Source organism: Ambystoma mexicanum, chromosome 8 (genome assembly GCF_040938575.1).
Source record: "Ambystoma mexicanum isolate Mex_15411 chromosome 8, UKY_AmexF1_1, whole genome shotgun sequence".
NCBI classification, from domain to species: Eukaryota; Metazoa; Chordata; class Amphibia; order Caudata; family Ambystomatidae; genus Ambystoma; species Ambystoma mexicanum.
Genome location: NC_090929.1, coordinates 653,850,556 through 653,876,789, shown reverse-complemented (window position 1 = coordinate 653,876,789; position 26,234 = coordinate 653,850,556). Strand labels below are relative to the sequence as shown.

At 50.8% G+C, this 26,234-nt stretch overlaps 1 protein-coding gene across 7 annotated transcripts in view; it reads left to right on the top strand.

Annotated features, from left to right (window-relative positions):
* Nucleotides 1–26,234, top strand: part of PER3 (period circadian regulator 3) — a 494,927-nt gene that overhangs the window by 118,918 nt on the left and 349,775 nt on the right. For 4 of the 7 annotated variants that reach the window (XM_069610410.1, XM_069610412.1, XM_069610406.1 and 1 more), the window contains one exon: nt 15,425–15,480. The exons of the other annotated variants lie outside the window; for them this stretch is intronic. The gene's annotated coding sequence lies outside the window, so the exon portion shown is untranslated. The remainder of the gene's footprint in view (nt 1–15,424; nt 15,481–26,234) is intronic. 7 annotated transcript variants of the gene reach the window in all.

The window sequence follows — 26,234 nt, the reverse complement described above, 5'->3', positions numbered from 1 at the left end:
GTTCACAGGGCTGCCAAACAGCAAACGCCAAGCGGGGAACGTGTATTTCAGTGGTTCGCGGGAAGTTTCACACGCGATTGTCCTGGGTACGTGTACATCAGGGGTGCGTGGGAAGTAACACACGCAATTCCATCAGGGCACGTGTATTCCAAGGGTGCGGGGGAAGTATCAAACGCAAAAACAGCAGGGCACGTGCATTTCAGGGGTGCGCGGGAAGTATCACACGCGATTCCATCAGGGTACGTGTATTCCGGGGGTGCGCGGGAAGTATCACACGCAAAAGCAGCAGGGTACGTGTATTTCAGGGTTGCGCGGGAAGTATCACACGCGATTCCATCAGGGTAGGTGTATTCCAGGGGTGCGCGGGAAGTATACGCAAAAGCAGCAGGGTACGTGTATTCCAGGGGTGCGCAGGAAGTATCACACGCGATTCCATCAGGGTACGTGTATTCCAGGGGTGCGCAGGAAGCATCACACGCAAAAGCAGCAGGGTACGTGTATTCCAGGGGTGCGTGGGAAGTATCGCATGCAAAAGCAGCAGGGTACGTGTATTTCAGGGGTGCGCAGGAAGTATCACACGTGATTCCATCAGGGTACGTGTATTCCAGGGGTGCACGGGGAGCACCACATGTGAATTGCACGTGTGGTCCTCCCAGGTGTTCCCTCTACACCCTCCATGGCCCCTGCAGGCGGCCCACACCACAGGGGCCTACCCTGCACATGTCCCGCAGGCACCCCATCCACCATGCCCATGCCCCCCAGCCAACCCACATGTCACCTTGCACTACTGCCCACCAACGCATGTCCCCCTGCACCCCCAGCCCCCAGGGGCACCCTCCACCAGGCCCCCACTCATGTCTCCCACCACCCCACCCCCCAGCATCCGGGGGCATCCTCCACCAGGCCCCCACTCATGTCTCCCATCACCCCCACCCCCCAGCATCCAGGGGCACCCTCCACCAGGCCCCCACTCATGTCTCCCTGCACCCCCACGCCCCAGAAGTGCAGGGCACCCTCCACCAGGCCCCCACTCATGTCTCCCATCACCCCCACCCCCCGGCATCCAGGGGCACCCTCCACCAGGCCCCCACTCATGTCTCCCTGCACCCCCATCCCCTAGCAGTGCAGGGCACCCTCCACCAGGCCCCCAATCATGTCTCCCACCACCCCCACCCCCCAGCAGTGCAGGGGCAGCCTCCACCAGTCCCCCACTCATGTCTCCCACCACCCCCACCCCCCAGCAGTGCAGGGGCACCCTCCACCAGGCCCCCACTCATGTTTCCCATCACCCCCACCCTCCAGCAATGCAGGGGCAGCCTCCACCAGGCCCCCACTCATGTCTCCCTGCACCCCCACCCCGCAGCCTCCAGGGGCACCCTCCACCAGGCCCCCACTCATGTCTCCCATCACCCCACCCCCCAGCAGTGCAGGGGCAGCCTCCACCAGGCCCCCACTCATGTCTCCCAGCACCCCCACCCCCAGCAGTGCAGGGCACCCTCCACCAGGCCCCCACTCATGTCCAACTCATGTCTCCCATCACCCCCACACCCCAGCAGTGCAGGGGCACCCTCCACCAGGCCCCCACTCATGTCTCCCAGCACCCCCAAACCCCAGCATCCAGGGGCAGCCTCCACCAGGCCCTCACTCATGTCTCCCTGCACCCCCACCCCCAGCAGTGCAGGGGCACCCTCCACCAGGCCCCCAATCATGTCTCCCATCACCCCACCCCCCAGCAGTGCAGGGGCAGCCTCCACCAGGCCCCCACTCATGTCTCCCTGCACCCCCACCCCCCAGCATCCAGGGGCACCCGCCACCAGGCCCCCACTCATGTCTCCCATCACCCCACCCCCCAGCAGTGCAGGGGCAGCCTCCACCAGGCCCCCACTCATGTCTCCCAGCACCCCCAACCCCCAGCAGTGCAGGGCATCCTCCACCAGGCCCCCACTCATGTCCAACTCATGTCTCCCATCACCCCACCCCCCAGCAGTGCAGGGGCACCCTCCACCAGGCCCCCACTCATGTCTCCCACCACCCCCACCCCCAAGCAGTGCAGGGGCAGCCTCCACCAGGCCCCCACTCATGTCTCACACCACCCCCACCCCCCAGCAGTGCAGGGGCACCCTCCACCAGGCCCCCACTCATGTCTCCCAGCACCCCCACCCCCCAGCAGGCAGTGCAGGGGCACCCTCCACCAGGCCCCCACTCATGTCTCCCTGCACCCCTACCCCCCAGCAGTGCAGGGCACCCTCCACCAGGCCCCCACTCATGTCTCCCACCACCCCCACCCCCAAGCAGTGCAGGGGCAGCCTCCACCAGGCCCCCACTCATGTCTCACACCACCCCCACCCCCCAGCAGTGCAGGGGCACCCTCCACCAGGCCCCCACTCATGTCCCCCTGCACCCCCACGCCACAGCAGTGCAAGGGCACCCTCCACCAGGCCCCCACTCATGTCCAACTCATGTCTCCCATCACCCCCACCCCACAGCAGTGCAGGGGCACCCTCCACCAGGCCCCCACTCATTTCTCCCAGCACCCCCACCCCGCAGCAGTGCAGGGGCACCCTCCACCAGGCCCCCACTCATGTCTCCCAGCACCCCCACCCCTCAGCAGTGCAGGGACACCCTCCACCAGGCCCCCACTCATGTCTCCCTGCACCTCCACCCCCTGCAGTGCAGGGCACCCTCCACCAGGCCCCCACTCATGTCTCCCACCACCCCCACCCCCCAGCAGTGCAGGGGCAGCCTCCACCAGGCCCCCACTCATGTCCCCCAGCCAACATGTCATCACAATCTCGATCCCTGGCCCTTATGGTCATCCTCCAAATGCCAAACACCCACCTGAGTATTGCATCCACCCACGTAGACATGGCAATAACATGATAGAACCCCAATTGCAAGTTTGGAAATGAACACAAGTCCCTCACATACACCCAATGGGTGTCAGTGAATGTCAAAACCCATATCATGATATTCATGAAACCAATGAGATGATACTACACATTGAAGTTTGAAGACAAAATATGTATTAAAAGCAACATAAATTAAAGCAAAAATAAACAAACAATAATGGAAATTTAAAAAAAAATAAACCAGCATGTCCGTCAAATAATGCAAAACCACAAATCATAATCCAAAGGAAAGGTTTGCAAAGTCATTTCCACAAAAGTAAATCCAATGGAAAATTAAAATCGAAAACCAATGCTCCATGGGTAAATCATTAAAAAAAAAGAAAATACAAAAGTCAACTATATACAGATAAACTATCCAGGGTCCATGATCCCAACAGAAGAAATGAAACCTATCTAATAACACTACCTAAAAAAAAAAAGAAACTATACACAAAAATGTGGCCCATTGTCCAAAAGGTCCAAAAAAATGCTAAACCAAAGGAAACCTAACACTAACTACAGAACTATTTACAAGGGCAGCTGGCTAGTCCGACGGCTCACTTCGGGATGTTCCGGGCCAGGGCATCATCGAACTCCCGCTCAATGTCCCGGAGGCGGTCCTCCTCCATGGCCCCGGGGGCCGCAGGGCCGTCGACATGTTCACCCCCAACTCCCTGCGGATTACCTCGAGGCACTCGGCCCGCCTCAGGGCCCTCCGCATGGAGTTCTCCGCCCTGACCATCGTGAGCTGTGCCTCTTCCGCCCGCTGCCGCTCCGCATCTATGGCATGGCCCAACCGCTGCCACACGGAAGACACTTCCCGTCCTGGGTCCTCCTGCCCTCCGGCAGATGCCTGCCCCTCCGATGTCGAAGGCCCCGAGCCATCATGGCTCCCACCACATTGCTGCTGCTGCTGTGCCTCTGCCCGTGCACTGCCTCCTGCTGCCTGCACATCCTCCGCTGGCTGGGGTGCAGTCGTTTATGTGGCCACCCCTGCTGGACGTCCGACTCCCGACTGTGGCAGGGAGGCCTCCTCCACCAGCCTGGCCGCACCGTCCGAGGCAGCTCCACAGGGCACCCAGGTGACTAATGGGTGGGAAGATGCCACGGAGGACGACTGGCGCATAGGGGGTTCAGTTGAGGAGGGGTTCTGAGCAAGCCCCATCAAACGGAAGAATCCGGCCTGGGTGACCTGTCCCAGTAGGCCGACGCGGTCAACGAGCCATTCGAGATGAAGTGCAGTCTCCTCATGAAAAGACTGCAGGTCACATCGCATGGCCCGTTGACGCAACGCCACACCAGTCATGACAGGCTCAACCCGGACCCGGATAGCCACGTCCGCAGGCAGAGGAAGGCCAGTTGTCGTGAGCTCATCCCCTGCCTGAAAACGGGTCTGGACGTAGGCATCCCTGCTGGTGCAAGATGATGCAGTGACAGGATCAGGGACAGGATTGCACACAGGCACCTCCGCGGCGACCTGTGCTGCCTCCTGTCCCTGGTCCTGCACTGCACCACTAGCACCAGTGGAATCCCCACCTCCAGACCCCGTCTCTGTTGCTTGCACGGCCTCCTCCTCCACCAAACCCCCCACCAACCTGGATGACTCCGTGCCATCTTCCCCCGTTGGGCCCTCTGGGGTCCCAGCTGCCCCTTCTGCTGCCGAGGAGTCCAACTCCGACCTCCGCCTCTTGGACCACCCCCCGGCAGCTGCAGCCTGGGACGCGGCACCGGACTCCTCACTCCCCCACGAGATCACAACCTGGGAGGGGAGCCGGGCCTTGCGTCTCCGGCTCGCGGTGCGATCCCCGCCGCTGTGCTCCACAGCACCTTCTCCGCCCTCTTCATCAGTTGACGCTGCAGACAGGGAGAAATAAAACACAGGCATCAGGGCACTGTACAATGGACACATACACACATGTCAGTTGCACATGAGTGGCATTGGCAAACCTCAGACATGGCATCACAATCGCCAACACACATGTCATTTCAACTTGCACACATGAGCCATACCACAGCCATATTGCAACTGCCAGCACCATTCATACACATACAACAGCATGAGCAGGCAAAGGTGAGCCAGACATCACATGCAACACAGGGAGTGCACTACACATGCACGCACACCACCACACTTGCATGCATGTGTACACCTCAGCTAACTGTCGCAGTGTTCAGATGGGCATCCATGTCACATCTGCCAATCAGGCTTCCACATCCCGCTGTCACATGCACCCATGTTGCATCACTGTTGCACCCTTGTCAAATACACACACATGCACACAGTGCTGATACATGCAGCAGAAAACAACATACATGCGTGACATCACGAACATGCCTACTTACATACACATTCATCCAAACATGTGTGCCCACACAACTGCATTTGGCATGCAAGCCTACACACACAAGCACCATCCATGTCTCACACATGACAGCCCTCGCATGTGTTAGCCTCACGGCCCTGTACACCCCCACCCATACTCGGCCCCATACAAACATATGTGCAACCTGCACACTACTGGCACATCACCACACGCACAGCTTACAATCATGATGCATGTACACTTACTGCTCGACTCCAGACGGGTCTGCCTCTCAAGGACCTGGACGTGGAACGCCTGGGATATGCGTTCCAGGACCCTCATCTGATCTTCCGACAAGTGGCCCCGGCGCCCATTAGCATCCGCTGCCTTCAAGAGGCGCCGGGCCTTGTTGAGGGTCCTGGACCTGAAGTCCTCCCAGCGCTTCTTGACATTTTGGAAGTCGTGGACTGCCACCCCCTCCGCGTTTATGGCAGTCACGATGTCCGTCCAGATCCGAGTCCGTCCTTCCTTGTTGGCGCGCACACTTCCGAAGAGGGCATCATACTACCCCCAGGACTTGCTCCACCAGGACACCAACTTCCATGGCACTGAAGCTGGTGCCCCTCTGCCTCTCTGGCCGGGGGTTGTCAGTGGTGCCAGATGTTGCAGTGCCCGACATGACAACCCCAGAGGCAGGAGTGGGTGGGCAACTGGGTCCTGGGGCTGGTCTGTGGAGCGATGGAATCCCAGTCGGGAGTCTTCGGTTCCAGTAGGGGTGGTCACAGCAACAGCACCCCTGGCTGATGTGCAGGCAGCAAATGGCAGGGCACGTGGGCAGCAGGCCGTCAGGCAGCAGCAGATGGCAGGTGGGAGCGTGCTCAGGGCTCTGGGGGGCAGTAATTCGGCCTTCTGGGCAGGAGCGTGGTCTTCTGTGTGCTTACGCGTGGCCAGCTTGATACGGAGTGATTTTGCACGTGAAAATCCTGCACGTCTGCATGTAAATCGAGGAAAGGCCCTTAGCGCGTATGCACGTCAGCACGCATATGCGATTTCATTGGACCAAAGGCCCTTAGCGCATAAGCGCGTCTGTGACGTGACGCGCGCGGGTGTTTCCCTCATAACACGTGATGACAGAGCTGTCATGTGTGAGACAGGGATGGTGCTTGTGTGTGTAGGCTTGCATGCCAAATGCAGTTGTGTGGGCACACATGTTTGGATGAATGTGTATATAAATAGGCATGTTCGTGATGTCACGCATGTATGTTGTTTTCTGCTGCATGTATAAGCACTGTGTACATGTGCATGTGTGTGTATTTGACAAGGGTGCAACAGTGATGCAACATGGATGCATGTGACAGCGGGATGTGGAAGCCTGATTGGTAGATGTGACATGGATGCCCATCTGAGCACTGCGACAGTTGGCTGAGGTGTACACATGCATGCAAGTGTGGTGGTGTGCGTGCATGTGTAGTGCACTCCCTGTGTTGCATGTGATGTCTGGCTCACCTTTGCCTGCTCATGCTGTTGCATGTGTATGGATGGAACTGGCAGTTGCGATATGGCTGTGGTATGGCTCATGTGTGCAAGTTGAAATGACATGTGTGTTGGCGATTGTGAAGCCATGTCTGAGGTTTGCCAATTCCACTCATGTGCAACTGTCATGTGTGTATGTGTCCATTGTACAGTGCCCTGATGCCTGTGTTTTATTTCTCCCTGTCTGCAGCGTCAACTGATGAAGAGGGCGGAGAAGGTGTTGTGGAGCACAGCGGCGGGGATCGCACCGCCAGCCGGAGACGCAAGGCCCGGCTCCCCTCCCAGGTTGTGATCTCGTCGGGGAGTGAGGAGTCCGGTGCCGCGTCCCAGGCCGCAGCTGCCGGGGGGAGGTCCAAGAGGCGGAGGTCGGAGTTGGACTCCTCGGCAGCAGAAGGGGCAGCTGGGACCCCACAGGGCCCAACGGGGGAAGATGGCACGGAGTCATCCAGGTTGGTGGGGGGTTTGGTGGAGGAGGAGGCCGTGCAAGCAACAGAGACGGGGTCTGGAGGTGGGGATTCCACTGGTGCTAGTGGTGCAGTGCAGGACCAGGGACAGGAGGCAGCACAGGTCGCCGCGGAGGTGCCTGTGTGCAATCCTGTCCCTGATCCTGTCACTGCATCATCTTGCACCAGCAGGGATGCCTACGTCCAGACCCGTTTTCAGGCAGGGGATGAGCTCACGACAACTGGCCTTCCTCTGCCTGCGGACATGGCTATCCGGGTCCAGGTTGAGCCTGTCCTGACTGGTGTGGCGTTGCGCCAACGGGCCATACGAGGTGACCTGCAGTCTTTTCATGAGGAGACTGCACGTCATCTCGAATGGCTCGTTGACCGCGTCGGCCTACTGGGACAGGTCACCCAGGCCGGATTCCGCCGTTTGATGGGGCTTGCTCAGACCCCCCCCTCAACTGAACCCCCTATGCGCCAGTCGTCCTCCGTGCCATCTTCCCACCCATTAGTCACCTGGGTGCCCTGTGGAGCTGCCTCTGACGGTGCGGCCAGGCTGGTGGAGGAGGCATCCCTGCCACAGTCGGGAGTCGGATGTCCAGCAGGGGTGGCCACATCAACGACTGCACCCCAGCCAGCGGAGGATGTGCAGGTAGCAGGAGGCAGTGCACGGGCAGAGGCACAGCAGCAGCAGCAATGTGGTGGGAGCCATGATGGCTCGGGGCCTTCAACATCGGAGGGGCAGGTATCGGCCAGAGGGCAGGAGGACTCAGGACGGGAAGTGTCTTCCGTGTGGCAGCAGTTGGGCCACGCCATAGATGCGGAGCGGCAGCGGGCGGAAGAGGCACGGCTCACGATGGTCAGGGCGGAGAACTCCATGCGGAGGGCCCTGAGGCGGGCCGAGTGCCTCGAGGCAATCCACAGGGAGTTGGGGGTGAACATGTCGACGGCCCTGCAGACCCTCGGGGCCATGGAGGAGGACCGCCTCTGGGACATTGAGCAGGAGTTCGATGATGCCCTGGCCCGGAACATCCCGAAGTGAGCCGTCGGACCAGCCCTCTGCCCTTGTAAATAGTTCTGTAGTTAGTGTTAGGTTTCCTTTGGTTTAGCATTTTTTTGGACCTTTTGGACAATGGGCCACATTTTTGTATATAGTTTCTTTTTTTTAGGTAGTGTTATTAGATGGGGTTCATTTCTTCTGTTGGGATCATGGACCCTGGATTGTTTATCTGTATATAGTTGACTTTTGGATTTTCTTTTTTTTAATGATTTATCCATGGAGCAATGGTTTTCGATTTTAATTTTCCATTGGATTTACTTTTGTGGACTGTGACTTTGGACACCTTTCCTTTGGATTATGATCTGTGGTTTTGCATTATTTCACGGACATGCTGGTTTATTTTTTTAAATTTCCATTATTGTTTGTTTATTTTTGCTTCAATTTATGTTGCTTTTAATACATATTTTTTCTTCAAACTTCAATGTGTAGTATCATCTCATTGGTTTCATGCATATCATGATATGGGTTTTGACATTCACTGACACCCATTGGGTGTATGTGAGGGACATGTGTTCATTTCCAAACTTGCAATTGGGGTTCTATCATGTTATTGCCATGTCTAAGTGGGTGGATGCAATACTTGGGTGGGTGTTTGGCATTTGGAGGCTGACAATAAGGGCAAGGGATCTAGATTGTGATGACATGTTGGCTGGGGACATGAGAGGGGGCCTGGTGGAGGGTGCCCCACAGTGCTGGGGGGTGGGGGTGATGGGAGACATGAGTGGGGGCCTGGTGGAGGGTGCACCACAGTGCTGGGGGGTGGGGTGGTGGGAGACATGAGTGGGGGCCTGGTGGAGGGTGCCCTGCACTGCTGGGGGTGGGGGTGCCAGGAGACATGAGCGGGGGCCTGGTGGAGGGTGCCCCTGGATGCTGGGGTGTGGGGGTGCTGGGAGACATGAGTGGGGGCCTGGTGGAGGGTGCCCCTGGATGCTGGGGGGTGGGGTGCAGAGGGACATGAGTGGAGGCCTGGTGGAGGGTGCCCTGCACTGCTGGGGGGTGGGGGTGATGGGAGACATGAGTTGGACATGAATGGGGGTCTGGTGGAGCGTGCCCCTGGATGCTGGGGGGTGGGGGTGCAGTGGGACATGAGTGGGGGCCTGGTGAAGGGTGCCCCACAGTGCTGGGGGGTGGGGGTGCAGGGAGACATGAGTGGGGGCCTGGTGGAGGGTGCCCCTGGATGCTGGGGTGTGGGGGTGCTGGGAGACATGAGTGGGGGCCTGGTGGAGGGTGCCCCTGGATGCTGGGGGGTGAGGGTGCAGGGGGACATGAATGGGGGCCTGGTGGAGGGTGCCCTGCACTGCTGGGGGGTGGGGGTGATGGGAGACATGAGTTGGACATGAGTGGGGGCCTGGTGGAGGGTGCCCCTGGATGCTGGGGATGGGGATGCAGGGGGACATGAGTGGGGGCCTGGTGGAATGTGCCCCACAGTGCTGGGGGGTGGGGGTGCTGGGAGACATGAGTTGGACATGAGTGGGGGCCTGGTGGGGGGTGCCCCACAGTGCTGGGGGGTGGGGGTGCTGAGAGACATGTGTTGGTGATCAGTAGTGCAAGGTGACATGTGGGTTGGCTGGGGGGCATGGCCATGGTGGATGGGTTGCCTGTGGGACATGAGCAGGGGTGCAGGGTAGTCCCCTGTAGTGTGGGCTGCCTGCAGGGGCCGTGGAGGGTGTAGAGGGAACACCTGGGACGACCCACACGGCCAAATCACGTTTAGCGCTCCCCGGAACCACCGAAATACACGTACCCTGCTGAAATCGTGTGTGAAACTTCCTGCGCACCTCGGAATACACGTACCCTGCTGAAATCAAGTGTGGGACTTCCCGAGCACCCCGAAGTACACGTACCCAGGCCAATCGCTTGTGGAACTTCCCGCGCACCCCGAAGTACACACACCCAGGCCAATTGTGTGTGGAACCTCCCGCGCATCCCGAAACACACGTACCCAGGCCAATCGCGTGTGGAACTTCCCGCGCACCCCGTAGTACACGTACCCAGGCCAATCGCGTGTGGAACCTCCCGCGCATCCCGAAAACACACGTACCCAGGCCAATCGCGTGTGGAACTTCCCGCGCACCCCGAAGTACACGTACCCAGGCCAATCGCGTGTGGGACCTCCCGCGCATCCCGAAACACACGTACCCAGGCCAATTGCGTGTGGAACTTCCCGCGCACCCCGAAGTACACGTACCCAGGCCAATCGCGTGTGGAACTTCCCGCACATCCCGAAACAACCGTACCCAGGCCAATTGCATGTGGAACTTCCCGCGCACCCCGAAGTACACATACCCAGGCCAATCGCGTGTGGAACTTCCCGCACACCCCGAAGTACACGCACCCAGGCCAATCGCGTGTGGAACCTCCCGCGCATCCCGAAACACACGTACCCAGGCCAATCGCGTGTGGAACTTCCCGCGCACCCCGTAGTACACGTACCCAGGCCAATCGCGTGTGGAACCTCCCGCGCATCCCGAAACACACGTACCCAGGCCAATCGCGTGTGGAACTTCCCGCGCACCCCGAAGTACACGTACCCAGGCCAATCGCGTGTGGGACCTCCCACGCATCCCGAAACATACGTACCCAGGCCAATTGCGTGTGGAACTTCCCGCGCACCCCGAAGTACACGTACCCAGGCCAATCGCGTGTGGAACTTCCCACGCATCCCGAAACACACGTACCCAGGCGAATCGCGTGTGGAACTTCCCGTGCACCTCGAAGTACACGTACCCAGGCCAATCGCGTGTGGAACTTCCCACACATCCCGAAACAACCGTACCCAGGCCAATCGCGTGTGGAACTTCCCGCGCACCCCGAAGTACACATACCCAGGCCAATCGCGTGTGGAACTTCCCGCGCATCCCGAAGTACACGTACCCAGGCCAATCGCGTGTGGAACTTCCCGTGCATCCTGAAACACACGCACACGCTATTTTTCACACAGCGGATGTCCGTCTTTGTCGGTACCCCTTTGCACCTCATTTGTCCCAGAGGGCCACTGTATGGACCATTCATCATGGCTGTATATGAGTGCTTTTTGTTAGCGCACATTTTGGCGCACATTTATTTCAGGCACAGGGACGCTACCGCCTGCTTTCTTGTGGAGTACTTGTTTGGCCCTGTGCGCGTCTTTGACCTTGCGCTGGTTTGCCCTATTCGATTCCATGAATACGGGTTGTAGGCGAGCGTGTGGGCGTTCCGCGCACTTGCCTCCTGTACTTCCCCCGTGACGCCCATATATTCACGCGTTGTTCCCCATTCCGAGTGTTACGCCCCATGTTCCGCCTACTTTTGTGATGTGCGCCGCGATATGTGCGATTTCGCAGTGGCCGTGGCGCACGCTGTTGGATGACCTGTGCGCCGGCGTGCGTGGTGCACTTTTTCAGCACACATCCAATGTTTTTCTCGCGCACGGACTTCCATGAATCGATGTGTGCTGGTTTCCCTGCGATTTTCGCACTTGCACTGCGATTTTCGCACTTGCACTGCGAATCGCACGTTTTGGCACCTCTGCGCAGGAATTTTCGGCGCACATTAATTCCATGAATCGACGCCTATATCTGTGTTCAAAATTAGGACTGGGTAAAAAAAACCTGGCAACCATGCTGGGGAGCAGAATATGGTCAAAATCCACCCCCCAAAGAAATACCTTTCTGCATAGCGTAAGTCAGGTTAGTCCCGGCAATAATTGGTTAAAATTCTGCCCAAATGGAATGGCTGAAAATTCTGGTCATTCAAGTTCATGTAGTTTCATCCAGTTAGAGGGCCAGAACATTCTGTACCCGGTGATTGGCTGGGATGCTGAGTCCTCCAACCAATCGGGGGATCAATCAGTATTCTGGTTTGCTGGAATGCTTTGCATTCAAGTCATTCACGGCCCTCGCATGCCCCCCACAACCATCAGTGAAAAATAAAATGTAATTTTAGTATTACACATTTTTTTTGTTATTCCAGTTTACTGGGTTTGTGATAAAACCCACCGTTTTCCTTTCATGCTTCCTATACCTGTGCAACCCTTTCCCCTTTTTCTAGCATCTTGTGGGTTGTTAATTCTCCATAATGGAACAGTACAGTCCATTTTCCATATTTCTTATTGCTGTCTTTAATACTATTTTTCGAGACCAGCATTACACTTTTTAGCCAAATGAGGACGATAGGAATAGTTTCTCAGTTTTTGCAACTGATAAAGTCACCAGTAGACCAGATTTCGCTGATTGTAAGCTCTGTTGGTGCTTCTTTAGCAAACCACCATGATCTGCTCTGCCAACACGTTTGTACAAAGTTTACATCTGCTGTAAACCAATCAGATCACATCTTTGTCAAGCCTGTGTTCTTGTATCTTAAATGATGGTCTACAAATCTTAGAACATGATGGTTTACTACAGAAAAAGAGTCTGCTGCTCTTACTCATTGCTACTACTGACCTGCATCAGACCTCTTAAAAATATTTTAAGCTCTTTGGTTCCTTTTACTTTTTGCCGATCAGTTAGAGTATTTTGCTCAATCTTTTACTTCACTAGTAAAATGCTTTGCGAAAATCAGGTTAATGGTGACATTCCCTCACTTAGACCATTTCCTGAGAGGTCGTGCAGTTGTCAACCAGCCAGTAAACATGATGTGTTGTTATCCAGGTTGCGGTATGACACAATGCACCACGTGATAGGACTAAATAAGGTACAGTAATACAAGTATTGATAAAACTAGGAATAAAGGTGATGATAGGGGATCATTATTTTTAAGAGATGATTTTTTTAAAAAGAGGGATGATTAAGTCACACAAGCAAAAAGACAAAACACTATTAAAATATATTTGGGACACAAGAATACTTTTCAGCAAGGGGACATGCCTACTCATATCTGACAGATAGAATGTAAAGAAACATTAAGTAGAAGGGAGGTCCCAGTGTTATACCCTCCCCCAGTGTCCACATCCCATGTTTATTGTGGAGGGGGTCTACTCCCACAATGTTTATGTATCGGAGATGCTGAAGTAAAAGCTTGGAATATTGTGTCACTTTAAATGTGACTTTCTGAGCCAAAGGCAGACCCCTCGCTAAGATGTTTAAAGACCACAAATGACTTTCACCCATTTTGGGGCTCTTTAAAACCAGGCGAAATTGCCTTTAGTCCTCAATTGAACTCTGCGTTTTGGAAAAACATGTAAATGCCACATAAAAATGATTCATGGTAAGTGGTATTTGAAAGGGTTTTAATAGGAATCCATTAGTTTAACACCTGAATGAAAATGTCCCATATCTGTATAAATAAGGCGGCCATGGCCAGTGGGATCTAGTAATTTACTAACGAGGGGACTATGGGCCACGGTCATAGACGGCTCCTTTAAATAAAAAGAAAAATGTTTCGTAACTGTTGCAAGGTGGGCTGAGGACGCTGGTAAAATATACCGTAGCTCAGTGGCACATACAGCAGGGATAAACAAGGAGAGCAAAACGACATCATGGGTAAATTCTACGGGGGTGACTGCGTTAAGATTGTGTTCACGTCCCAAATCCGACACATTTCATGGGTTGTTGGCTAAGCGTCCTTTGCAGATATTTGTATGCGTGCTAGCTGCAGGTCAGTCCTGGCAAGGTCAACTACCTTTCTTTTCTGGATTTGGTAAAATTAATATGGTTTAATTAAGTGTTAAATCTATTGGTAAAGTCGCAGCTCAATGCTGACTCGGCCCATCATCTTGAGCTGATAAATTGAGGTTCATTCAGCTTGCAGAGGTGTTGCAAGAGGGATGGTCTTGTGTCCCTGTGGTGCTCGGATGCATTGGCCAGGGTTGTGGTCTGTGAAGGGAGGATCGTTCTGTGGTAATGAAGGGCGATAGCTCTGTGGCGACACACAGGTCTTTAAAACAAGACCACGTTGAGCGATACAGTTTCGAATCCCGGATCTGTGCTTGAAACCGATTTAGGGATTAAGCGTGTTATAAATAACCTGCACTTGCATGATCCGAATGTAGAAGTCCTAGTAGGATCTTCTTTTCTGGATTTGGTAAAATTAATACGGTTTAATTAAGTGTTAAATCGATTGGTAAAGTCGCAGCTCAATGCTGACTCGGCCCATCATCTTGAGCTGATAAATTGAGGTTCATTCAGCTGGCAGAGGTGTTGCAAGAGGGATGGTCTTGTGTCCCTGTGGTGCTCGGATGCATTGGCCAGGGTTGTGGTCTGTGAAGGGAGGATCGTTCTGTGGTAATGAAGGGCGATAGCTCTGTGGCGACACACAGGTCTTTGAAACAAGACCACGTTGAGCGATACAGTTTCGAATCCCGGATCTGTGCTTGAAACCGATTTAGGGATTAAGCGTGTTATAAATAACCTGCACTTGCATGATCTGAATGTAGAAGTCCTAGTAGGATCTTCTTTTCTGGATTTGGTAAAATTAATACGGTTTAATTAAGTGTTAAATCTATTGGTAAAGTCGCAGCTCAATGCTGACTCGGCCCATCATCTTGAGCTGATAAATTGAGGTTCATTCAGCTGGCAGAGGTGTTGCAAGAGGGATGGTCTTGTGTCCCTGTGGTGCTCGGATGCATTGGCCAGGGTTGTGGTCTGTGAAGGGAGGATCGTTCTGTGGTAGTGAAGGGCGATAGCTCTGTGGCGACACACAGGTCTTTGAAACAAGACCACGTTGAGCGATACAGTTTCGAATCCCGGAGCGGTGCTTGAAACCGATTTAGGGATTAAGCGTGTTATAAATAACCTGCACTTGCATGATCCGAATGTAGAAGGCCTAGTAGGATTGTACCCCTAGCCCTCCCCCTCCCCTTCTTGGCTTGTTGCGCCTTGAGACCCACGTGTATAGGCGCATAATAAATGCCCAATAAAATAAAATGAAATCAATAAATAAGATGCCTATAGAGGCGTTTGATTTTTTGTGTCTATGGGGAGGGATGATGAATTACTGTGTGGATGACTTATTTGGTATGGGTTTTGTATGTTGGAATGTAGAGTTTCAGCCTGTAAGTGCAGTGTAAAACTTGATGGGCAGGTTGGAAAGTGGCACAGGGAATCTCGAAGACATTTGTAGCAGATCATCGCATGGCATAGCAAGGTATTCAAGACGTGAAGCATTTTGCTTTCTCACTTTGCTATGATCAAATCTTGTTCTCTCTTACACACAGACTCTCACTCTTCCTCTCTCTCTTTCTCTTCCATAAATACCCTGTACCCCTACTCAACAAAGATCTGGGAGGGCCAGTCTGAAGATACCACTCATTTCAATAAGTGACAAGAGTTAAGGTAAAAAGATAATATCTTTATTTAAGTGTCAAAAGAGAATTCAGTTTGTGGGTGGTGGTGTAGCATGAATTGTGAGGTTATATTACGTTATTTCGGGTGTTATGTAGTTCTTTTTTTACATGCTTATTGCCTACGTTTTGTGACACGATTAATATTTAAATGCCCTCACCTCGGACTTGTTTTTGCTCGCACTGTCAGCGAGGTGCCAACATCTGCTAGTACCAGTGCAGGGCTTTATGTGCCCATCTGCTCGACGATGGCACGCTGCTGCCTCGCCGGCCCACATGCAGGCCTCGCTTGGCAGGCCCTGGCTGGAGAAGCACGTGTACTAGTTTCCAGTTAGGCTGGCTTGTTGCTGCCCTTCCGCGGGAAGTTCCAGCGCTCTGGCTGGCAGCCCAGCTGGGGCTAGGCCTATGGGAAGACGCGGTACTGCGAAGTGGGCGTTTTTCTCGCGGACAGATGCTTTTTTTTTTTTTTTTTTGCAACTTTATTTTAGAAAAAGAAGAAAAGACAATAACATATTCACAAAAAAAAATTACATACCAGTTCACTGAAACATCAAAAACAAGAATATTTTAAATACAAAACCCAACCCAACCCACAGTTCACATCACATTACCTATAAAATCAAACTCAATACAGATCCAAAAAAGTCCCCCATATTTTTGCAAACAAACCATTCTTACCCTGTTTCCTATATATACATTCCTCCATAGCTGCCAAATCTCGCATTTCATCTCAAGAGTTGACAGGCCGCACCCCCTGCACTCTCTGTATTTCTTGTAGGCAGCCCAGGCAACTTTGCAGCCAGTCACCATGTCACGTTGCTGCTTTGTGGTGCCAATGCAGGGCTGTATTGTGTGGGCATTGGGCTGCTCATTGGGTTGGGTGCAGGAATAAGGCACCGGCTCCTCATCCCACAGAGACCCTGTTCTTCGGCGGAGGCACATAATTGCTGCCTGCGACGTCAGTAAAGAAGTAAGGTATGAGTGTCTTTTCCTAGGATCGGAGGCAACCGACAGGGAGTCTGTGTCGGTACAGGCAGGGGTCAAGTCCTAAAAAAACAAGCATTGGAAATGTCAATAGTTTTGGCGTTTGCTGCCGTTTTTTTTGCATTTATAGGCACCGGGTGCAGAATGCAAAGTTTGAAAGGAAGATTCAATGATGGGCGCAGGTGTGCAATAGAACGAGCAGTTGAATAGCGCAAGGGAGGAAGCCATTGAGGGAGTGTGCCATCATTGATGAGCAAGAGGAAATATGAGCGAGGAAGGGTGAGAGTGAGACAGTAAAAAATAAAGCTAGAGTGTGAGAGGAAGGATGAGGAGACGGGGTAAGATGGGTGGGCAGGGGAATAGAGGGGTTGGGTGGGGGGGTGAAGGGTGTGGGACTATAGAGAGAGGGGCTAGGGTTGACTTGAGAAACGGGATAGGATGGGTGGTGGTAGAGAGAAAGGGGTAGGGTGGGTGAGGATAGAGAGGGGTGGGGTGATTCGGGGTAGAGAGAGGGTAGCGTGGGTGGCGGTAGAGAGAGGGGGCTGGGGTGGCTGTGTACAGTTGTGTGGCTTTGTACTGATGTAACTAGCATATGCCATTATTGAAAACCTATAATGGCATGCAATTTACCAACTTTAGAAGGGCAAATATTTAACTTTGGAAGTGAAGGTAGGCACATGACCGAGTGGAGCGTTTAACTCAAACTAAGCTATCGACTTGCCTTAGAGTATGCCGAATGCCATCTGATCAACTTTCAGATTACCAATCTTAATTGTGGGTGCACGTTCTTGATGCGGAAATTGGTGATGAGAACTGGGACTGTTTCTTATCAGATTCCTAAGTGAAAAGAGTAGCAGTAAATTGGTTGGCGAGCAGAAGTGAGGAAATGGTTGCTGTTGTACGAAGAGCAGTCACATGCTAACAGTACATACAGTTAAGTTCTGAAGGAGAATTGCAGTTCTTAACAGTTGTCGATCATTGGGAGCAAAATGCTGATCAGTAATCCAAAATGTTGCTCCAACTATTTTCTTTCAAGACCACAACAAAAGGGTATGTTTGCTTCCCAGTGCATGGCTATTGCACAATGGCTGCAGGGGCATGTTCAATGTGAGCACCGTTGGTAGGGGAGGAGTGGGGTGAGCACACAGCCTCCAACCAGCTCCCTACAGCAGGCAGGGCTGCCCTCCCTACAACCAGAATTCCAGGCTCCAGGCGCATTCCTAGCCCAAAGATGGAAATCCCACCGACCCACTACCCCACTACTCGGACAGCCTCCCTGGTTGCCTGTTACATCAATTACCAGCACGGGGGACCAAACCGGGTGTGCAGTGCAGGCAGCGTCGCCCATGCCAGCCAGGAGGTGAGTGTCACCCGTAGGTGCGGGTAAGAGGAGAGACTCTCGTGAGACCAGCAATCCTCACAGAGCAGCCAAAAGGTGTCAGCAGTTACGGGGGTTACAGCGAGACCAGCAGAAGCGAGGAGGCAGGGATTCTTCTCCAATGGAGGTGACAGAAACTCCTGGTTGCCAGCAATGAGCCAAGTATACTTACCCTTTGAGGGGGTTGCAACTACCCCACCCAGGAAGGCATGTGTCGCCTACTGTAGCATGATTGAACAGGGGCTGCTACAAGCGAGAGCCGAGATCTCCTCTGGAACCTGGTGTTGTAACTTGAGTGTCGTGTAAATATGTGAGACCTCCGTCCCCAAGTGCCGCACAGGGAAAATGACAGATTCACTCTCTATGCAACCTTTGAGGCCACAGGTGGAGAAAAATCCGGAGCCGCGAAGTACTGGAAGCCCCACGGAAGCTGTGAAGGAAAACAGCGTTAAGTACCAAGCAAGCAGGGTAATGCACAGGTAACCAAAAGACAGGAAGGATCTTACCAGGAATTGACAGGAGGGAGGGATTCCGGGGCTCACATAGGGAAAGGTCCCAAATAGGAGGCACTTACTGGTAGCCACACCAGACCCCACCTGGGGAAGAACTGCAGGCAGGACTGAACCAGATTGTAGGCAAGGGTGATGGAGAGTCGTAGTTCATACAATGCTCCAGATTCTGTGAAGAGGGGTAATCCACAAGAAGTCCGTGAGAACAATCCAGGGTCTATAGCCAAGGGTAGCAGTCCAAACTGACGGAACAATGAAGAGGCGGGATCCAAAAAGAAGTCTGTGACAACGATCCGAGGTCAAGAGCCAAGTGTATCAGTCCAAGCCGGTTAAGCACAGATAGAATGTAATCCAAAAAGAGTTCCGAGAAGAGTTAGCCGGGTCCAAGGTCAATCATGAAACAGGGTAAGAATCGTAGGCCAAACAGGGTCTCCGAGAAAACAGCTGTGAAGCGCAGTACTGAAGCACTTTAATACTTAAGTACCGTTTGCTTCCTGATCACGTGATCGCGAGTGCAGGTCACGTGATCGCGAGTTCAAGTCACGTGATCGCGAGTTCAGGTCATGTGATCGCGAATTCAGGTCATGTGATCGGATAGGCCCAGCAACATGATGCGAGGAAGCAACCTTGATCTTCTGATGGCCTAATCTCCACGGCAACTGCCAATGGAGGAACGGTCGCTGTCGTGACTGTGGGTGGTAGCGTGAAGCTGCTGCTGTAGCTGTGTGCGAGACGGCCTGGAGCGCCAACGTGAGCCCCGGGAGGTAAGTGGGGGGATGTATTCGGGCCGAGGGGGACCTGCGATCACTGGTGGGTCGGATGGAGGCCATAACACCTGGAGAGTTCAGTATTTACCACAGGAAAAAGCTTGTTCTGTGGGCTAGTAAAGAGGTTTATGCCCCTTGCATCAGTGTGAGGGGATGTGCGCCAGCATAGATCGAAGGGACCAGCAAGGAGACCAGACAGTAAACAGTTATCTACAGCATCCCGAATACAAAACTGTCATCAAATAACAGTACCTATCAATTAAAAAAAAGAATGTCTGAACCGTGCGCCAACTGCGGACCACTTTTCGAGTATGCAGTACAGCAAGGTTCGCATTTTGATCTGCAGAGCCCTTCTCTCTTCCAATGCAGACCTAAAATTCCTACCTTGCCAAAAAAAACACATACTACAGAACCAATCACATCCTCCTTCCATCACTAACATACAGCGTATCCAATCAGGTACTATTTACAGCAGAAAACACTAGACACCCACACCACAAGCAAGTCCATGGGCATTTTGACAGACATTTTAGATCAACATGTTACTATAAAAGTAACTTGGCTATTTATAATACAAAATACATTAAAATGTGTAACATAACTTAAAATCTGTAGTCAATATTTTTAAAAGCATCATTCAAGTCAAATAACTTTTTACTAATATATTGCGACCGCCATTTTGGAAGTAAAAATGACCGCCAAATTCAGCACACAATACAGATGCACGTAAAGAGTGCAAAAGGGTTTTGGGTTTAGATGGGTGGCAATGGGCAGAACATCACATAGATTTGACTTCGAGATGGGTGTTAAATGGGTGGGACACATATTCAAACAACACAAATCCATCTTCTTATGTCCTCTGAATTGAAAAGCATCACAGACCCTCATTCAAAGCCTATATTTGAAGCTCTTATGTTAAAGCCCTTATTTTAATGACAATAGTTTTGGCTTAAATGTAGCGCTTTTAGTGCCACCTAATAGCCAAACTAATAAAAAGTGCGGGGACTCATTAACATACCAATTGAATGTGGCGTCACCAGAAATAAGCATATCAAGGTTCCCTCTGAAAAAAGTGGGGGACTCAGTCCCCACGCATGTACCCTTGACTTGAGCCCTGGGTACAGGTTGTTATGGCAAGGCCACAGGCCCTCCACTATCTTGCAGACTTGGATGGGGGCAGCAGGTGCATAAGTGAAGGGTAATTAGGGGTTAAAGTCCTACAAAACAAAGTAGGGGGACCCTTTATCATACGCAATGGCCAGAAATTAGCATATGAAAATGCAATATGAAAATTTCATTCAGTTGGCTTTGCTTAATCATACAAATTGCACAGGACGAATGGCATTTGTCTTTCATAAAATCAACACACACAAAAAACCAAGAGAGGATATTTTCTTCCAATAGTGTTTTGAAAACGTTAAAATGTGTGCCTGTTTTAAACTCCAAGAATCAATAACAATGTTTTTACTGGAACATGCTGTCCCGAAATGTGACATTTCACCTTTAGTTGTTTGCTATTTTTCAGCAGCTTATCTAGTGCAGTGGTTCGTGCCCAGCCTGCAAGCCTGGCGACATCAGTTCGAGTCCCGAGGATGGAGTAAATTCATAAGTCCAAAAAAGACAGTCATTGTTTTTCATTTTACACACAGTCTCTAAAATACCCATGAGGACGGCATCAGCCCTCTGAAAAAAGTAGGTGGACGTGTCCTCAACTTGTGCCTTGGAAGGATTGTACTGGAGCATGAAAATTGTTAGAAGAAAAAACTGCAACTAACGTGTGAAGTACACTGTACACTCTATAAATGGTTCTCAAGCCATGGTTCGGTAGAGGATTTGCTTTCCAATTCCGAGAATCAAACCTCTAACACCAAACAGGCTTGGAATACATTTTTATCAACCAAGTTAGGTTGAAAGATTTGAGTTCTGAAAATATAGATAATCTGAAAAATACCATTTTGGAGCGCAAGGAATTTGTTTTTTGAGGCCACCCACCCCTCACGCCACCCTACACGGTACTCTTCAGACCCTGCAGTCGCATCTCACACCATATGTGAGGTTCAATGTATTTGGTTTGTATTTATTAAAGAGGATGAGCACATGGATCAGAAATGTTGCTGTTGAGGGCAATAATAGCGAGCCAACCAATTCCTTGCAGATTGCTACACAAAAAGGTCCAAATAAAAGTTGAGTAGGTTGATCCCCTGGTGGAGGATTAGGGACGATACTGGTGGGACACCATGTACTAACAACACATGTACATTATATTCAGGTACAGATATCTACATTTAGTACAGTTGGATACATTTGAGTAGAGTTCATGAGGTAAGTGGGTGCTGGGGGGATGATTCCCCTGAAGTTTTATGGTGCCCCTTCCCTAGATATAGGGGACCATATTTTTAAGACCAAAAAACCGGGACGGGCAACAACATAAAAGGACTAACCCGCTCACCCCCAAGCCCCCTTTATCCAACCTCACCCCAACCCCCATCCCTCAATATTTGCATACAAATTGTGCGGTTTCAACTGTTGATAAAAACCTGTAAATACTAGCAGAACACATTTTGAGTAATACTGATTGAATTATGTATCTTAATGTTATGTTTATACAATGAACCTGGTTGTTATTGATAGTGTGAAAAGTTGAGCATCTCAACTATAACACTTGAATTTTTTTAAAAATACTTAAATAACAAAGGAGCTGCTGCTCTGTTTCACATAAGATGCCTTGCTATTTACGCTTTTCAAAGCCTGTCTCTGTGGCACAAGCAGTTTATGCATATGGTGGTACCTGGAAGGTTGGGGGTCCGAGCCCATCCTCGGATGACAAAATTCAGCATATCTAATAATTATTTACTTTGTAAATGTTGTTGATTTACCAAAATAGACGGTCACCCTCCCTTTACCCGAACCCGGGACGGGTTTTTAAATAAAACAATCTATCAGGGCAGGGGGACACAGGGCACAAATAGGATGTTTGGTAACCCTACTAGATAGAATGAGTGTTTGAAGGCCTTGAGAGAGGCTATTTAGTTTTTTTGGGGGGGATAGGGCTATCCATCAGTGGGAGGTCAAGTAGCAGAAGCAGGAAACAGTGTAGGTGGGTGGGGATTTAATGTTTTGGGACTGACACTGCAGGGTTCATGGAGCGGAGTACAGGGAAATAGATTTAGCCAGGTAAGTGGGGCCATTCTATGAATGTTCGTAATTACCAGTGATAGTAGTTTGAAGAGGAGCTCCGTAACAGCGACCACAAATTTGAGTTTTAAATCCCAAGTATTTTAGAAAGGTCAGCCCATTAAGGTCTTGCTTTATTTACCCAGTAGATTGGCCCAGCCCACCATAAATTCCTTCCTGGTCCCTGCTGTGGCTTCAAAAAGATGTGTTAGATGGATCGAAGAAAGTGGGGAGGGGTGCAATCCTAGGCCTGTGAATCTCATGAGACAATGCCATTTTGGGCAAGCCGAAGGTTTCTGTAGAAAAATCTGAGCTAAGCACTGCTTTTCTTCATGCACAGGAAACTGGTGTTTTTTAATGTTAAACATGTCTTTTACACTGAGGCCTTTTAATATCTGACATCATGCCTTCAATGTTTATCTTTATATCCTGATATATATTCTCTCGACTCTGGTAATGGAGATACGTTTTCCCATGTATCCATTGTTCTAAGCTGCAAATGCACATGTTTCCATGGTTACTGTTTCTGTTTTTGCAAAGTTACCCTTTATTCTTTGCTCTCTGTGTCATCAAGGCTGCACATTATTCATCAGTCACATGTAATGGAAAGCAGTTTCATGCCTTTGGCCTAATCACTCAAATGCAAGGCCTATTTAGTTTGTATTTCTCTTGTTCTGAAAACAGCATTCTGATATTTGGCATTTGTAGAGAGATACTGCCCTTTTGTTTGTCAGCCGACAGTGTGCCTTTGAATTCCTTTCTGCAGTGAAGTATCATATTCCATGTTCCTGGTTTTCAATCTGCAGAAGGCCCACATTTCCATGGCTTCTCTGTTTTATCAAATGAAACTGCGTTTTCCTGTTTTACAGTTTGGGAATTAATTGCTGGCCCCTTCTCAGCTAGTCCACAATGTGTTCAATGCTCTGCACTATTAGGTCCAACGTGACCAGGCCAGTTCACTTTAGTCTTGAGGCTAAATCTGAACTCCATAGTGTCAGGGGTCATTGGTGTGAGGTTGAAAAGGTCCTAAACTCAGACTCTGGCACGGAGCCCATGTGATTTTTGTATTTTCCCTGACTGGTGGCTCGACTTCTCGATGAGGCCTTATTGCAGTTGCACATGTTGTTTAATTTGCACAAGAGGGACCCAAGCCTTCTCTGGTAAGGGCACACCAAGTACCCTTATTTTATCTGGTTGAGTACTCGCATAACTGTGAATCCCCAGCGAGTTGTGGCCAGATAACCAAATTGTAGTCTGAATCCAGGCTGCACCCAAGTGCCCTGCATATTTTCCTGTTTAAACCCAGTATGGTGAATATTTTGTTGTCCATGTGTGGGTGACACACATGCGTGCATACAGATGGCTTGCCTTTACTGCCCTGTTTGTTGTCAAGTGGGCAAAGAAACCATCCCAGCTTGGACAAAATTGATGACACAGGTGGAGCCTTATATTGACATTCCGTGAATCACCCTTTTTTGCAGGAATCTGCCTAGATGGGACTAGTATAAGATGTGTCTGGGACTTTGGCTGGGGATAGACCTAAAACATTTTAATGTAGCAACCCCATGCAATTGGGTGGCAGACAAAATGTATGGACTTGTGCATGGCTGTGATTAGAGACTGAATTTCACCCTTAACCTCTCACAAAGGGAAAGGGTCTGCACCATTACTTTTTTCAGTGCTAGGATGAGTTGCTGAATCACAAAGAGGACGCATTGACTGTAACACTCTATGGAAATTCTGCCGTATGCAGCCAATCAGAGACCAGTCCTTACTGAAGCTGTACTGGCTTCTGTGGATACTGGAGTTTCTGAACTAGGCAAGGACCTTTTACTTAGTGACTCTTGTTCCCTTGACTCATTGAGACCAACTGAGTCACTTGCTCTAGCAACTTGCAGAACCTGCAATGTGAGACACGGCCAGAAACCAAGACACTAAGGCAAGGACGTTGAGAAATTAGAGCGAGCTCTGGGGGTTCTGGAACAAGGGGCAGTTGGAAATGGCTTCAATAACATTTTCTAAACCAATCCTATCCCTTTCTGTGGACATGCCCAATTTGCTGTCAAAAAGGAGCTAAGTGTTCGAGACATTGGTTCCCAGGCAAAGTGAAGTCACTCAGCCTTTGTTTTAGGGTATGAGCCAAACCGTTTCCCTTATATTCTGTATAAGGGCCTCCTGGAGGAGATTAGGAGACTGGCAGGGGCTGAATAGGTTAGGGACCTATTAACCAAGTTAGGACAGTGGGACCGCTGGGAGTTCCCTAATCGCTTTCAGCAGGTTAACATCAGGGTTTGTTTTGGGGCCTTTTGAGATATGATACAAAAGGATTCTCAGGTTTTGTCACTCTGATCCTTTACTTGTTCTGTTAAGGCATTAAAGAGTCATGGTCTGTATTTGCAATGGGCTATAGGGCTTGTGATGAGGACGTTATATCTGAAAACAAGACTAGGGTTCCTACCTGTGAGCTCAGTGACAGACTGTTTACAAGGAGTGGGTGTGTGTTTGATTATTAATTCGTAATGCGCACCAAACCGGGGGTATCAGGGCGCAGAAGATACGAAGATACATGAATACTTTCATCTTAAGTTACACAAATTACAGGTTACAATGATATATACATATCAGAGAGAACAGGGCAGTGCATAGTTACATACATTTACAGTGTTAATATACATCATATTCAGAGATTTACAGTGTCTCTGAGGCTTATGTACAGAGAACAGAGCAGTGTGCATCGTTACATGATTTACAGTGTTAATGTACAGCAAATTCAGAGATTAGCAGTAGATCTAAGGCTTACATAGAGTCAAATCTATAGGTAAGGTTGTGATGTATGCAAAAAGAATGGTCAGTCACTAAGGTTGGTTGGTGGTCGTTTTCTCTGATCCACTTAATGGTGTTATATCTGAACTTAAGAAAGGTTTGGTCAGCCCTCAGGGATGGTTGGAGGGAGTTCCATAGCTGCGCTGCTGCTGGTAGCGAGGGGCAGCATTATTGAGGCATTTGTGGGTCAGCAACAGTGTTTTAAGCCAGATTTTATCACTAGTGCACAGCCACTTGCTCTGTCTCCTTGCTTCTGAGATGTGTTCTCTTCTAGCAATACCCTGCGCTGATCTCAAAGCATTATTCTGTAAGATTTGGATCTTGTTGGTAATGTGCTTGCTGGCACCCAAGTATAGAGAATTACAATAGTCCAATTTGGACAAAATTAGGGCTCGGGCCAGCATGGTACAACTTTTCTTATATAAAAAGGGTCTCCCAGCTCTAATCAACTTGCCGGTGTATGCAGAAGCACAGGCCATGGCATTGACCTGTTTAGCAAAAGTGAGGGTAGAGTCCAAGTAGAAACCTAGTGTTTTCACCTCCTTTGCAACGTTGATGAGGTTGCCATTAATATTAATGGAGGTGTAATTAGGAACAGGTTTGTTGAGATGGACTGTGGTCCCTAGAATGAGGAGCTTGGTTTTGTCATCATTCAAGCATAGACCGTGGGTGGCCATCCATGCTTGGATGTTAAGATAGATTTTATTTACTAAGGCCACATCCTTATTATAATCCCCGGTAAGTGGTATGAGGATCTGGGTATCATCTGCATAATTTGTGTAGGTGACACCTAGAAGGTCCAGATTATCGAATAGGGGCTTAGTAAATATGTAATACATTGTGGGTGACGCACAAGATCCCTGCGGCACACCATAAGTAGTGGGGATAGAGTCTGCCACTGCAAATGATGAGAAGACTCTCATGGTCCCATTGCTCAAGAAGGATTGGATCCAAACTATAGCATCGTATGCGACGTAGGCAGCTGAGTCGAGGTGGTTGCAGGGTACCTTGTGGTCCACCAAGTCGAAAGCCGCAGAGAGATCAAGGAGGAGTAGCAAGGCTGTGTTCTCCTTGTCCTTGAGCTCATCGATCTGGGTTTTAAGATCAATCA